Source organism: Scyliorhinus canicula, chromosome 10 (assembly GCF_902713615.1).
Source record: "Scyliorhinus canicula chromosome 10, sScyCan1.1, whole genome shotgun sequence".
Classification (NCBI taxonomy): domain Eukaryota; kingdom Metazoa; phylum Chordata; class Chondrichthyes; order Carcharhiniformes; family Scyliorhinidae; genus Scyliorhinus; species Scyliorhinus canicula.
In genome coordinates, this window is record NC_052155.1 from 172,895,388 (window position 1) to 172,911,913 (window position 16,526).

The following is a 16,526-nucleotide window of genomic DNA, read 5'->3' on the forward strand; positions in this document are numbered from 1 at the left end:
AGTGTAATTATATTCAAGTTTGCTGATGATACAAAGCTAGGTGGGAAGGTAAGCTGTGAGGAGGATACAGAGAGGCAGCAAAGGGATCTAGACTGGTTAAGCGCTTGGGTATGAAGATGGCAGATGGAACATAATGGCCGGAATTCTCTGGACGTCGGGATTCACTTTCCCCCCTGGCAGCGCAACCCCACCAACAGGTTTCCCGGTGGCGTAGGGTGGTTACAACGGGAAATCCCATTGACAAGCAGTGAGAAGATAGACTCCCGCCGCCAGCGAGCAACACGCGGCCGAGAAAGACATGGCAGGTGGACCGGAGAATCCAGCCCAATACATGGAATTATTCACTTTGTTAGGAAGAATGGAAAAGCAGAATATTTTTCCAAGGTGAGAAACTAATAAATGTCGATATTTAGGGTTCTTGACAATGAATCATGGAAGATTAATATACAGGGACATCGCACAATTAGGCAGGCGAATGGTATGTTAGTCATGATTACAAAGACGTTGGAGTATACAAGAGACAGAGTCTTGCTACAATATATATGCCTTTGGCAAGACCACGCCTGGAGTACTGTGTGCAATTTTGCCACTTTGTCTAAAGAACAACGTACTTGCTGTAGAAGGAGTACAATGAAGGTGCGTGATGAATTCCCGGAATGAGGGGATTGTCCTATGAGGAGAGATTGAGTAGACTAGGCCTATAATCTCTAGGGTTGAGAAGAATGAGGGGCTAACTCACTGAAACATATACATTTCTTAGAGGACTTCACTGTATCACCTGGCAAGGATAATAAGAGAATGAGATTAATTTTGATGAAAAAAAATTGCAATCTAACAGTCATACCTTTTTTTTTTGTTGACTCTGTTTTCCTTGGCTATAGAATATAGAACTGAAGATCATAGTCTGACGATAAAGGATTAATCTTTAGGACTGAGATAAGGAAAAATGTCTTCATTCTTGGGATTGTGAATCTTTGGAATTCAATGCCCAACTTGCTTCGGATCAGTCATTGAGTATATTAAAAACTAAGATCGATAGTTTTTTTGCACACAAAGGGACTGCAGGAGTATGGAGATAGGGTGAGAGTGTGCAATGGATGCAGAAGTGCAGCCATCATCTTATTGAATACAGAAGTAGGCTTGAGGGGCCAATGGCCTAAACTGACCTCTTGAGTTCTTATGGTCTTATGAGAGAAGATTAGCTGAAATGTTTTTCCAATGCTTCCCACCTTATTTTCTCCTTGGTGGATGGACCCAAGGCTAATGAGCCTCGCATATCCTTGGCGAAATGAGGAGGCGGCCATCCCATTTCATCAAACACAAGTACCGCCATTGCATGTCAATCAGAACTGGTGCTACAGTTTCTGTTCATTGGGGGTAGCTGACATGGAGCCTGAGTCCAACAGGCAGCAGGGTAGCATGGTGGTTAGCATAAATGCTTCACAGCTCCAGGGTCCCAGGTTCGATTCCCGGCTGGGTCACTGTCTGTGTGGAGTCTGCACGTCCTCCCCCTGTGTGCGTGGGTTTCCTCCGGGTGCTCCGGTTTCCTCCCACAGTCCAAAGATGTGCGGGTTAGGTGGATTGGCCATGCTAAATTGCCCGTAGTGTCCTAATAAAAGTAAGGTTAAGGGGGGGGTTGTTGGGTTACGGGTATAGGGTGGATACGTGGGTTTGAGTAGGGTGATCATGGCTCGGCACAACATTGAGGGCCGAAGGGCCTGTTCTGTGCTGTACTGTTCTATTTCTGACTCAATGGTCAAGGCCCAGGGAGGTTAGCCATCTCTGTTTATGATGAGCACAAAAACACAAGAAATAGGAGCAGGAATAGGCCAAATGGCCTATCCAGCCTGCTCCACCGTTCAAAACAATCATGGCTGATTTTGGGCTTCAGTTTCACTTCCCTGCCTGCTCCCAATACCCCTTGATTCCCTCAGAGACCAGGGAAGCTCAGCCTTAAGTGTATTCAACGATGGAGCATCCCCAAATCTGGAGTAGAGAATTTCAAACATTCACAATGTCTTTGAGTCAAGTAATTCTTCCTCATCTCAGATCTAAATGATCGACCCCCTCATCCCGAGACTGTGTCCCCGTTTTTTAGATTTCTCCACCAGCAGAAACAATTTCTGTGTCCGCCCTATCAAACCCCTTCAAAATCTTGTGTGCATCAATGAGATCGCCTCTCGTTTTTCTAAACTGCCGAGTAAATATGCTCAATTCGTTCAGCCTCTCATCACAGGCCAAGCCTCTCATTGCTGGGACAGATTTAACGAATGTTGCTGTACCACCCCCAATGCTTTCTTAAATGTTATAAGGGTCCATCCTGTTTATTCCCGTTATTTCCTCTCTTTGTTATTTTGCCATTCTTATTTTCATCCATGGATAATTAATGGACATGCCTCTTTAAGGCAAGCAGCCTGCAGCTTTAATTCCAGCAGAAAAATGCAGAAGTTTAAGGAGAGATCACTTGCTGGTTTAAACTGAGGCTGTAGACTTTTCGGCACTAGTGAGAGAGATGGGCTGGACTTGGTATGACAGATTGGCTGGGGACCTATGAATTGACCCAAAAGGCTGTACTTTGCCCGGTAATGGGTAGTGATCGGATCTTATCCCAGTGGGATGGCTCAGAGACCTAAGGAGGTTTCAGTTTTGACTCCTGGTGGCTTAGAGAGAAGGTCTTTCACTTTTTCATCCGTGTTTCTCTCCAGAAAGCCAGTTATATTTCTGAACCTACAGAGTGCCTGAATGAATCTATCCACAGGGAAACCTGCACAGGCTGCAAACAGAGACTTTGGGCTGGAAATGTCTGCTGGTGGAATTCTACGTTGCGCCGGCACAGCACCCACGCCCAGGGATTTCCCAACAGCGTGGGAAACCCCATTGGCTGGCTGGCGGGACGGAGAATCCCGCTGTCGGCAGGGGCGCGCCACACCAGAAAACTGATGCGGCGGGACAGAGAATCCTGCCCCTTACCTTGCTACTCTCTCTCTGGAAAGGCTGTGACTGGTGTACTTCAGGAGTTACAGAGAACCTGGATGAATGATTCTTACAGAGAAGACCATTCCAGGCTGTAAACTAAGGTTTTAATCCACAAACTTGCTGTAGAGAAAGGTGCGCTAGAAACCATAACCTGAAACAAATACTTTTTCCCTTTTGTTTCTTATTTGTCAACTCCTTTCTACCCCTCTGTTTGTCTGTCCTGTATGTGTGTTAAGAGGGTGGGTAAAGTTAAAATGGGGAGCTAGGAATTAGTTAATTAGTTAATAGTTGTATTTGCTGCATAGTTCATTGAAGTTCTTGTTATAAATAAATAAACAGTAATTGTGTTTAAATTTACAAACCTGGTGACTGTAATTACTGGACAGGCAAGGGCCAAAAAACTTGGCCATTTTTATAAGAATTATTGGTTAAATCACTTGTGTTGTGACTCCGGGACAGGCGGGGCTGGAATTGACTGCCCCCCTAGGCCAGGGTGTCATGCCACTGTGGAGACTGAAATCTCCAGATGCAGTCTCACCAATAAACTGTGACAGATTTTAAAAGATAAACTAAACAAGCAAGATGAGCAAAATATTCACAACCAATCACTTAGCCAGCTCCCTGGGATGTCACACTTCAACTTGCTCCAAAAGCGGTCAGTCGACAGGCTTTTCCACCATCTGTCTCTGAGTCCGGCCTCAGTCTCACGCCTTCTTGCATCCTTTTGAAGCTTCCAGGTCCACTCTCCAGAATCAATATCCACATTGCCTCCAGTGATCGAGGTACAAACATTTCAGCATAATCCAAATCCTAACCTCAGTTCATGTAGTTTTCAAAAACACTTCACAGTGATAACCCTGAAGTGGACGTAAGGCTGCAATAATCATCTTTATCGTCACAAGTAGGCTTGGCATTAACACTGCAATGAAGTTACTGTGAAAAGCCCCTAGTCGCCACACTCCGGCGCCTGTTCGGGCACACTGAGGGAGAATTCAGAATGTCCAATTCACCTAACAAGCACGTCTTTCGGGACTTGTGGGGGGAAACCGGAGCACCCGGAGGAAACCCACGCAGACACAGGGAGAACGTGCAGACTCCACACAGACAGTGACCCAGCGGGGAATCGAACCTGGATCCCTGGCGTTGTGAAGCAACAGTGCTAATCACTGTGCTACCACGCAAATAACCATCTGCCTGTCAATTTAGGTAAATTTGATCAATAATAAATTTGATCAACTAATCATGGCACATTCAGCTTGAATTGCTCGACTTTTACTTTGAAAATGTAAACTTTCCTCTCTAGTTTTGGTAAAAAGGCAGTCACAGCAGTTTTATGTTAACAATGCTGCCAATATATTTTTCCTGTTCTCTCTGTTAAGAGTTTCCAATCTTTTTGCCAGTATTTTTAATTCAAATTCTGAATTCGTCATGTCCCACTGGATAACTTGCCATGATCAAGTTTATTTGACGCTGTGTCTGTTTCCCTTCAAACTGCAGAACAGTTTGGCAGCCATGGATGTCGAAAGCAGGCGTGGGAGAGTGCGGGAAAGTCTTCCCATTTACCGCCATATTGCAACACTCCCTTCCAGTTACAACCACATTGCCATCACTCCCACAAAAAAGGCAACCCCACCCTCAGGAATGGTAGTTGTGCTTGTTTGTTGTGGCAGGAGATGCTGACGGGGCGATGCGGATGGTGCATTGAGAGCCCTCCAGCTCATCACATGCAGTGCTCACCCAGAATGATGGAAACTGTAGCCTGTGTATCCATGACTATGATACGATGACCCGAACACAGGAGGTGACGTGTGGGTAGCACGGGAGTTCTTCTGGCATGGCCACACACTCAGTGTGTAAGGGTTGCTAAAGAACCGTTGATGTTGTTGATACTCTGTCATCATTCCTACATGACCCAGCAACCTTACATGGGCCAGGATTCTCCGGTCTGGAGACTAAATGCTCCTGCCAGCGGAGAATCAGGACTGTCCCTGCTGGTACTGGGAGCAGCGCCCAGATGCGAGCCTCTCTCCTTAACCATGCAGAAATATGCATGGGGAACAGCTGTTCCCCCCTACAATGTGAACCCTGCTCCCCCCTCCCATTGACACTGAGGGGCATCCTCTCCCCCCCCCCCCCCAACACGGGAATAACAAATCACTGCCCCACGCATGAGGGTGACCTGGCTTCCCCCCACTGAACCACCCAATGACCCCCCCCCCCATCAGAGACCCTCCCCATCAGACCCTCCATCAGATCTCCATCAGGGACCCCATCAGTCACCTGCAGCAGATACCTCGCACGAGACCCCTGTCAGAAACCCCCATCAGAGTCCCATAACAGACCCCCCCCCATCGGTCTCCCCTATCAGAGACCCCCATCAGAGACCCCCATCAATCACCCCTGCTGAAAGCTGAAGAGAAGTTCAGGCAGTGGAGTGAAAGATCACTGCGTTTCCACTGACCCTTCCATAACATCTGCTGCCTCAGACAGAAGTGTTTAAAGCAGCAGCTGTCACAAGTGTCAGAGGTTTCCTCCAAATCGAAGTCCACTTGAAAAGGTTTCAAATTCCCTGACAGGCTTTGAAATGCAAAACACCCATTCAATTTCACACAGCAATAGGTTGCACTAGCCGGTGATTGACAGTCTTCTTACTCTCTGGGCAGATGTTTGGTGAATTGTTTATCTTTCCCTTCACGCTTCAATGCATCTCCATTACCCTGCTTTGATACTGAGTGTTTATAAACAATCTTGCTAGGATTGACATCTCCTCATCACATCAAATGGAGCTAAGTGGTTTCACCCCGTCCCCTTACTCACAGCAGTAAGCAGTTAGCTTGTGCTGAGGTCTTTCAACCGTTCATGGACCAGCTGTTTGCAGGACAGCCCTGTGAAATCATCCCAAATCGCAATTCACGCTGACGTAAACGGGCACCCACCATCAGTGGTGAGGCACATTTCCTGGGGCTCGACTTCGGGAACATCATTTGAATATACTATCATCTCATTATCAGGCCTCTAGAACTGAATCACACCCTGTCTGGGGGTGAGGTTCCAAGCGAACCCTTTTTCACTAGAATGACACCCCGATCTCCAAGGGACTAAATGCCAGTGTAACATTGTGGGACCCACCAGGATGATATGACAGAGGAAGAGGCCATTGCTGTCGGCAACTTCAATGCTGCTTTTCACGCCTGCTATCTGAATTTGTCGAATTCTGGGAATATTCAGCCTGGTTTGATTCTATGGGTGTGATTCTCAGGCCTTGTTGAACTCAAACAAGAGTACGGCAAGATTGGTCCATAACGGGAGAGGCCAAAAATGAGAACAGGGCCGGGCACCAGTGTGCCATGCACCTGACCTGTTCCCGTAGGCGAAATTGGGATCGCGCCATAGAGTGGCAAGAAAGCCAATAATCACCACTTACCCTATACCCACACAATTAAAGGGAGCCACCCCAATCCAAAGGGCTCCTGTCATTCATTGGCCTCCCCAGCAAGTGCTCACGCTGGCACCAATTGGTACTCTTTTTGGAAAAATGTGAGCCTGGCGGAAGGGAGTCAAGGAGGCGAGTAGCCATCTTTGCTCACGGGCAAAGAGCCCAAGGTGGCTCAGCTTGCCCACCAGTGCTCGGTGGTGGGGTTGGGGGAACCCTTTGCTGGGGCAGGACGCCATGGGAGGGGGGAGACAACCACCCACAGCTCCACAATGCCAACCCCTGGATCGTGTATACCTGTTCCGGGGGCATCCCTTGTCCCTGCCCGTCTGCCCCACCGACCACCCGTAACCCCCACAGGCTGTTGAGGCCCCTGGCCATGCATCATTAGGCGATTGCTGAATTGGCAATCATGGTTAAGTCAGCACTTCACTCATGCCGAGTGGATTCCATGTCCACGGCCGGAGCCTGTATGAGTGCCATTGGGAGGGGAACAGTGCCCGGTCCAGGTAACGTTATGTGCGGGTGTCAGGGGTACAAGGTCTGGGGTCCGTTGAGGGGGGCCTGCTATGGCCGGGAGTGCACGGGCAGGGGGTTCCAGTTGGGGGGGGGGGGGGGGGGATGGAGATCAATGGGGGAATGGAGGGTCCCTGGATGGGAGCCACTTCTGTTTGTCAGCCTAACACCCTCTCCAATTCCATACAGATATTCAACGGTGTGGACGGAATTCTGGACCCCGCAGAACAGGCCCGCGTGGCAACAGCAGCAATGCAGAGGCTCGAGGCGGCGGCCCATATGACAGACACCCCCCCCGCACAACCTGAGGACCCGGCCGCCCATCAGGCCAGGGTGAGGGGAAGGCTTGCGACGGCCCAAGGCGTAGAGGCGTCACTGGTTGTTCGAACAGAAAACGGACAGCGGGTGAAGCAGGAGGCTCGGCCTCCAGAAGGAGATGTTGCGACGCCTGTCCTCACTGACTTGGCACCGCATGGAGGAGGAGGGCATCCGCTCTCTGTCGCTGTCGAGGTCACCGCAGCCCTGAACCTTTCCCCCTCGGGATCATTCCAGCGCTTGAGCAGGGATCTGTGTGGCAGCTCGCAGGCCACAGCCCACAGGTGCATTCGGCAGGTCACGGATGCCCTGTTTGCCCGGGCGAAAAACTATATCAATTGACATAAACAAAGTCCAACAAGATGCCCGGGCAGCAGGATTCTCTGCCATCGCTGGGATGCCCCAGGTCCAGGGACTGATAGACCGCACGCATGCCACCCTACACTCACCAGGCCAGCTGTGGGAGTGCCCTACGTTAACAGGAAGGGGTTCCACTCCCTGAACATACAGCTCGTGTGTGATCACCACATACAGATCAGGGGCTGGTTTAGCTCACTGGGCTAAATCGCTGGCTTTTAAAGCAGACCAAGCAGGCCAGCAGCACGGTTCGATTCCCGTACCAGCCTCCCCGGACAGGCGCCGGAATGTGGCGACTAGGGGCTTTTCACAGTAACTTAATTGAAGCCTACTCGTGACAATAAGCGATTTTCATTTTCATTTTTCATTTCATGTGTGCTGTCATTGAGCGGGGCAGACTACTCAAAATGCAGGTCCGTGCCTTGATCACTCCGGTGGTGCCCTGCAGTGTTCCGCCTGGAGGGTTGTCTGCTTTGTGGTGGTCTGCTGTGCCCTCCACAACCTGGCACAGCTGAGGGGCGACGTGCTGGAGGTGGGGGATGAGGAACATGTGGCCACCTCCGAGGAGGAGGAGGATGAGGATGATGAGGAGGTGCCGCTGGAGAACGATTCGGGGGATGAACCCTGGGTACCACCCAGAGGCTGCAGGACAGGCATCAGCGGTGAGGGTCTGGCAAACCCGGAGAGCCAGGGAGGCCCTCATACTCACCCGCTTCACTTAGGACGTGGCATGGTCCGTCAATGCCCCACTCTCCTGATAGTGCCACCCCACTCTCCTCACCAACCCTTCATCCTCCCCCAACCCCTACCTAACCACCCCCCCCCCTCCCTCATCACCCCTATGCCCTCAGTAATCCTCGATGTGCTTGGCCTTGCTTACTCCACTGTGATGTCTAGGTGTATCCCCAGGATGCACATCAGAGGGGGAAGCAGCCAGCTGCTTACCTCGTCCCGTGGCCTCTGGGGGCTCTGGGGCTGGAGGGCCCCGGTGCACTTATCGGCAGCACATGCACACCCGTGCTGCCCGTCCCATGTGCTGACTGCGAGACACGGCCTCATCAGAAGGGTGGAACTCGGAGGAGCTGGTGGCCACCATCCCCACCCTATGGGAGTGGTTGGCACCCAGTGCCCCCTCCTCCTGGTCGGTGCTCAGAGGGCCTAACTTCACCTTGGGACAGAGGGGCAGCTGGTTTGAGCCCCGGCTGCCACTGCGTCTTCTGGCTCTGCCAACCCTGGCAGCTCCCCATGGTCTGCACCATTGTGTCCTCGCCGATACGCCTCAGTGAGTGGGAAACGCTCTGCAGCGTCTCGGCAATGACCACCTGCGACTGGGACAAGTTCCGCAGCGCCTTGGTCATTCCCATCTGAGAGCAGGACATGTCCCCTAGAACCTCATCAAGGTCGGCCTGGTGCTGGTCCCTGTCCCCGGAGTGAGTCAGCCATTCTGCCGAGGGCCTCAGCCAAGGCCGTCACTGACTGCCCCACGTCTTGGACACTTTCACTGATGCTACTGACGTCATGCACCAGGTTCTTCACTGCGGTCGCCACCCTTGGAATTTTGGCCTTGGTGCCACGCATTGTCGACGACATCTCCTGCGTCCGTAGCCTCTGGGACTCCTCCGTTCAGCTATGGACCTGCTGGCGTGTCACTGATACCTCCCTCTGAATGTCTCGGAACTCCCTAACGTCTCCATCAACTCTGGGATAGCCTGGTCCACAGGCTCAGCATGTGGCTGGGTCCCAGCTGGGTCCTGGGATCCAGCACCTCTGACTGCTGTCTTCGCCTGGGGATTCCTGCCTCCATCTGATGTATATCAGCAACTGAGTGATGCCCCAGAAACCTGACCATCACTGTTGTCCATTGGGTTATGTGTATCTGTGCTGGTGGAGGGTGGGGATGACAGCTGTGATGCATCGATTGTGGCACCCTCAGAGCTCTCCTCCAAGGTGGTCTAATGGGAGGCAGGGGATGGGGCCACCCCTCATGGGTCAGCTCCATCGACTGGAGGACCTGTGGGAAAATGGACACGTGGTCAGTGGGAGGGATGGGTCAGTCTGTATGGCAATAACAACTCACGTCTGACTGGTCTTCGGATGGGGCCTGGTGAATCCTCACCTTTGCCGTGTGCGCCGACCTCCGCATTGGTGACCGCTCTGTCCTCGGCCACCCCCATTACCTCCAGGGCCCGCTCCTCGAAGGTCCTGAGGATTCTTATGCCCGCCACCCCTCTGCCAGTCTGGACCCTCTCCCAGTGATTGTAGGATAGATTTTCCTGTGGCAACTCAGAGAGGGCATCATTAGCTGCACACGTAGTTCACATTGGTTTGGGGGGGGGGGGGGGAGGAGGTGAAGTTGGGGGTGTTGAAGGGAGAGAGAGGGTGAAGGGAGGGTTGGTGGCCAAGTGGAGTATTGGGGAGTTGGAAACTCCCCAATTGGGAATGGAAAGGTCTTGGGGTGGGGGGTGAGGGGGGGGGGGGGGGTGGAGGTGGTTTGGTGTCAACTCTCTCATGTCGTTGGCCTTCTTGTGGCACTGGAGGCCAGTCCACCTGGTCACACTGCCCGAGCTGACAGCCGCTGCCTCTTCGTCCCGGGGGCACTGGCTGCTCTAGGTTCACCACAGTCGACCCTCGGGGGAACAGGACATCCTTCTGGGCCTCGAATGCATCCATCAGCCTCCCCAGGTCCCTGTCTCCAAACCTTGGGGCCAGGCGTCTCGGCGCCATAGCTGCGAGCTGAGTGTGGTTGGCTGAGCAACTGCTGTTTAAGTGCGGCTCGACCTTGTTAGTGGGGAGTGGGGGGGCTGGCGAGCACGGTGCCACTGTAAAGCCATCCGGGTGGGGGCAGGTGGGATCCTGGAGGGTATTCCATCCACGCTATTTTAGCTATGTCCTCTCTCAGAACCCTCTGGCATGGGGGGGTTTGGGGGGGGGGTGGGGGCACGCGGCAGGGAGGGAAGTGTACAATTCTGGCCAACTTCTTTACACAGAAGGTGTATTCAGTGCGAAATTCACTCCTGTACAATGTAGTTGAAACAGAATTCACATACAGCGAGGCGAGTAGATAACTGCTTGAAAACGAAGATTAAACCTAATGGGGTTTGAGCAGGAGGCAGCTGATGTGCGGAAAAACAGCAGCCATAGACTGGAGAGGGTCACATGGGGGTTTGAAACATGCATAGCGTATTGGAGCCAGGGCTTAAATATTGGGATCAATGCCAACCAGACTATGTCCCCATGTGTTTTAAAATTGAACAAAGTCAAGCCTGGTGATTGACAAGGTTCAGAGATGGACAGACTGAAGACTGAAGACAGGAACTCCAGAGACTCGGGCCCACAGACAGCGGAAGGCACAGCCACCAATCAAGGAGCAATTCAATTTGGGGATGCTCACAAGGTGAGGATTGGATGAGTAGTGATATTTCGGAGGGTTGTGGGGCTGGAGGAGATCATAGAGATTGGGGGGGGGGGGGTGGGGGGGGGGGGGGGTGAGGGATTTGGAAGCACGGATGAGATTTTTAGAATCAAGGCCTTTCTTGTCTGGGTGCTAGGATGGAGTGAACAGGGAGTGAGTGCAGACTCAGGCACGGAGATTTGGGTGACTTCAAGTTTTCTGGGGAGCTTGCTGAAGGAGGTAGGGTTGGGGACTGAAATGGGGCATGTGGGTGGAAAGTGTTTGGAGTTGAAGGATGAATTTGAGGACAGTGAATGGCTGTTCCATTTTTGTTTTGGAAAACGGGAGATCAAGGAATCAAATATTACTGAATTGGACATTAGGCCATCAAGTTGCATGTGCGTGTTTTAAGTGTTAACAGCGGCCATTGATGCTTCAACCTTCATCACCTCATCATGGGATGTTTGTGTGCAGACTGCCCACCAATATTGGGTGCTGAGGCACCTGTCTTAAGCTCACAGAATGGGTGGCTGCAACTTCAACAAATTTCCAGGCCACTGCATCTGGATTCAATTGGCATTAACACATTGAAACCATCTTTAGCTTCAGTGGAGCCATACATAGACTCACTGTATACGTATATATAATATCCCATTGATTCTCAGTCAGCCATTCTGTCTGGATTCCACACTAAATATGTTTTGAAGTGGCGGGCCATTTTCTGTTTGAACTTAGTTTATTAACCCCTCATGCACTGTTACGAGAAATAAGAAACTCAACTCGATAATTGAATACAGACAAGGATACATTTTGTCACATTCATGTTGGAAATACATCTGCATTGGTTTCAGAATCTCATTATAGTTAAAAGGACAAATGCTGTTGCAATGGGTTTGAAGTTCCATCATGTGTTATGTCATAAGATTGCCTGCCTTTTCTAACCAGATCTATCTATTTTAAATGTATGTCTACACTCTAACTTTGCCTCAGAGACTGAAAAAAAAAGGGAATACCCCATAATGTCTGGAGAATAATTGTTAGCTGTGAGTGGAGGCAGGGCCATGCTTCTTTATGTCGTTGCCTCTATAAACAGAACCTTACCCGATCAAAGTTGTTTGGTTAGGAGCTCTCGTCACTATTTGAGCATCTTCACCGCAATGAGAAGGAATAGAGCTCATTGTGAAAGCCCCCAGGCCATTAAGGAATCCTCATGCTCGGTGGGAATTCTTGTAGACCTGGCATCAAAACCTGACCTGGTTCCCAATGCTTCAGATGGAGGAACTATACCCGAGGTGTAAGCTCCGCTGTTCTCTCAACAGCTGCTGACTGGCCTGCTGAGTGCTTTAAGCATTTTCTTATTTTTTATTCTTCTTTCAGAATGTCAGCATCTGTAGATTTTTGCTTCTGGGCAACTATTAATGTAACACCCCCCCCCCCCCCCCCCCCCCCCCCCCCCCGGAGCTATCTGAGGATTGTTAGTTAAATCACATTTTTTGGTTGGCTCACAGCGGAGGACAATTCCCTCCGAGGAGGATACACTTCTGGGCTATTGGCATGCAAATGCTTAGTCTGTGAAGTTCTGAGAGGGATTCCCCAGTGCATCTTTGGCGTACCTCCCCTCACCTCCCCCCCCCCCCCCCCCCACCCCCACCACCACCCACCCCCCTCCAATCCGACGAGTCCTGGGGCGTGGAATTTTCACTCTGGCTCCAGTAATGGATGCCTCTAACCCTGACCCTCCTGCGACAATGTAGGCACCCACCTTCGATAAACTAACCTCCAAGTCTAGAGCTGAGATTGAGATTCAGTTTAGGGCCTTCGCTGTTATTCCAGAGCTTCAGAACTGCAGCTACTGAGAGTTCGAACCGATTGATGACTTAAAGCCGCTGTGTACGTTCACAGCCCGTCTCTGCCCTATCATTTTCTCCTTTTAATACAGCTCTCAAACGATGAGGGGAAAAAAAAATGACGATAAGAAAATTGCGTTTATTTATTTTCAACTTTAGCCATTGGCTTTTCATGACATTAAAAATAATTGTGCGTTAAAATTTAACGAACAAATTGTTCCTTTCGAATCTGGGCCAAATAAATCAGTGCAATCAACTTGGTTCGTTTCTGGAAGAATAGAATTGAAAAGCAGAGAAGTTACATTAAACCTGTCTATGCCCTTGATTAGACCATGCTTAGCGTACTCTGCGCAGTCCAAGGCTTCATTTTATCTAAAGAGTTTGGAGGCATTGGAGGAGGGGCAGCAATGGGATTTTGCGGTGAATTTGTAGCTCAGATAAGGCTCTTTTCTACAGAAGAGACAAAGTTGAAGGGTGACCTCATCAAGACGTTAGAATTATTAATAATGTTTTTGGGCAATGAAGTTTCCACTTGAGGGGGAGTCGAAAAGCCAGAGGTTAAAAACATAAGATCGTTATTAATAAATCCAATAGAGAATTCAGGAGAACTTTTTTTAACCAGGGAGTGTTTAGAAAGTTGAACTTGGCATCATATGGAATAGTCGGCTGGGAATGCGCGGTTCTGTTTGCTGCAGTGGGGGGGGGGGGGGGGGGGGGGGGGGGGGGCACAAAATATCACGGGAGCCAAACAAAAGGGGATTTACGACAGCCAGATTTCCTGCAGCGAATGTGCCCAGTTGTTGTTGGCCTGAGATGGTTACCACCCAGAAAGGTGGGGGGAACCTCATTTGAATTCACTGATATCATTAGGGCAGCACGGTAGCATAGTGGATAGCACAATTGCTTCACATCTCCAGGGTACCAGGTTTGATTCCGGCTTGGGACACTGTCTGTGCGGAGTCTGCACAGGGCTGGCCCAAGGTACCGGCAACTCGGGCAGTCGCCCGGGGCACCATGTGCTAGGGGGCGCCCGAGACACGGGTCCCGCGCATGCGCAGTTGGGCCGGTGCCAACCAGCGCATGCGCGGTGGCCGCCCTACCCCAGGACGGCCCCCTCCGCCCCCCCCTCCGGCCGCCCCCCCCCCCCTCCGGCCGCCGCCCCCCTCCGGCCTCCCCCCCCTCCGTCCGCCCCTCCGTCCCCCCCCCGGCCCCCGCCCCAGCCCGCTCGGCCCCGCCCCCCCCCCTCGACCCCCCCCCCGCCTCGGCCCCCCCTCGGCCCCGCCCCCCCTCGCCCCCCCCACCCCTCGGCCCCCCCCCCCCCCCCCCCCCCCCATGGGCGCTGAAGTTCAGCTTGCCCGGGGCGCCAGCAACCCTAGGGCCGGCGCTGAGTCTGCACATCCTCCCCGTGTGTGCGTGGGTTTCCTCCGGGTGCTCCGGTTTCCTCCCACAGTCCAAAGATGTGCAGGTTAGGTGGATTGGCCATGATAAATTGCCCTTAGTGTCCAAAATTGCCCTTAGTGTTGGGTGGGGTTACTGGGTTATGGGGATAGGGTGGAGGTGTTAACCTTGGGTAGGGTGCTCTTTCCAAGAGCCGGTGCAGACATGATGGGCCGAATGGCCTCCTTCTGCACTGTAAATTCTATGATAATTAGAGGACAGTCCCGCTGTAAACTTCCCTTACGCTCGATGATCTGTCCCCAGCTCAATAATCGGCCCCCTGAGTCATCCTGTTGGGTTTGAGAAAATGTTAACCTGAGGGTGGCGTAGTGGTTAGCACTGCTGCCTCACGGTGCCGAGGTCCCAGGTTCGATCCCGGCCCCGGGTCACTGTCCGTGTGGGGTTTGCACGTTCTCCCTGTGTCTGTGTGGGTCCCACCCCCACAACCCAAAGATGTGCAGGGTAGGTGGATTGGCCACGCTAAATTGCCCCTTAATTGGGAAAAGTGAATTGGATCCTCTAAATTAAAAAAAAAGAGAAAACGGGAACCTGGCGACCTCACCTCTGAAGGGCAGTTTGGAGTTAAGCGCACAGCTCAGGGGAGAGGTAGCTGGGGGGGGGGTGCACTAAAAATGGGCTCCCTCTGTCTGCGAGTGTTCGCAGTGTATTTCACAGCTCTGGACGGCTATTGAGCTCAGGCAGCGGGTCCATGAAGGGTGGCGTCTGTACCATGGGCGACCATGGAGGGCGGGCGCTGTGTCAGTGAAGGGTGGTGGAGGCAGACATTGGAGCACAGTGCCTGAACAGATGGAAAGAGTACAAATCGTGAGGGGGGGGGGGGGGGGGGGGGGGGGGGTGGGGGGAGGGGTTGGGTGCCAGGCAGTGGTCTATCTCAGTGTTCTTCAAAGTCGGGCGCGCGACCCGTGGGTGGGTTGTGGGCGGGTGTCGGGAGGGTCCACTGGTGACCTTTGCGGAATCTCACAGGCCATCAGGGAGGTCACAGATCCACAGTTCATCAGGGCTCACACCTTCATTAACTTTGACCGGGACTGGACTAATCATACTGCAAGAGTCTTGGGATTCTCCCAGATCGCTGGCTTCCCGCAAGTACAGGGAGCCATTGATTACCCATACCTGACCATTGATCACCCACATGTGGCCATTGATTACCCACACGTGGCCATTGATTACCCACACGTGGCCATTGATTACCCACACGTGGCCATTGATTATCCACACCTGGCCATTGATTACCCACACGTGGCCATTGATTATCCACACCTGGCCATTGATTACCCACACGTGGCCATTGATTATCCACACCTGGCTATTGATTACCCACACGTGGCCATTGATTACCCACATGTGGCCATTGATTATCCACACCTGGCCATTGATTACCCACAAGTGGCCATTGTTTACCCACACCTGGCTATTGATTACCCACACGTGGCCATTGATTACCCACAAGTGGCCATTGATTACCCACACGTGGCCATTGATTACCCACAAGTGGCCATTGTTTACCCACACCTGGCTATTGATTACCCACACGTGGCCATTGATTACCCACAAGTGGCCATTGATTACCCACACGTGGCCATTGATTACCCACAAGTGGCCATTGTTTACCCACACCTGGCCATTTTTACCCACACCTGGCTATTGATTACCCACAAGTGGCCATTGTTTACCCACACGTGGCCATTGATTACGCACACCTGGCTATTGATTACCCACACCTGGCTATTGATTACCCACACGTGGCCATTAATTACCCACACCTGGCTATTGATTACCCACACCTGGCCATTGATTACCCACACCTGGCCATTGATTACCCACACAATCGGCAGCGCACCAGAGAATCCCCTTTATTAACAGCAAAGGCTTCCACTCCCTGAATGTGTAGCTAGTTTGCGACCACAGAAAGCACATCTGACAGGTGTGTGCAAGGCCCCCGGGGAGTGTGCATGACAGCTTTATCCTTGTCCACACACAGATATCCAAGTTGTTTGAGGGAGTGGAGAGGCCACAGGGGCGTATCCTTGGGGACAAGGTGTACCGCCTGAGGATGTGACTGGTGACGCCTGTGCGGAGGCGACAGGGTGCAACAGAGGCCCGATACAGTGAGGCTCCTGCTGTTACTCACCCTTTGGTTGAATACACTATTGGGATGCTGAAGATGGGATTCAGGTGCCTGGACCGGTCAGGTGGAGCCCTGCAAAGCCATGTTCATACTCTCCGCCATGAA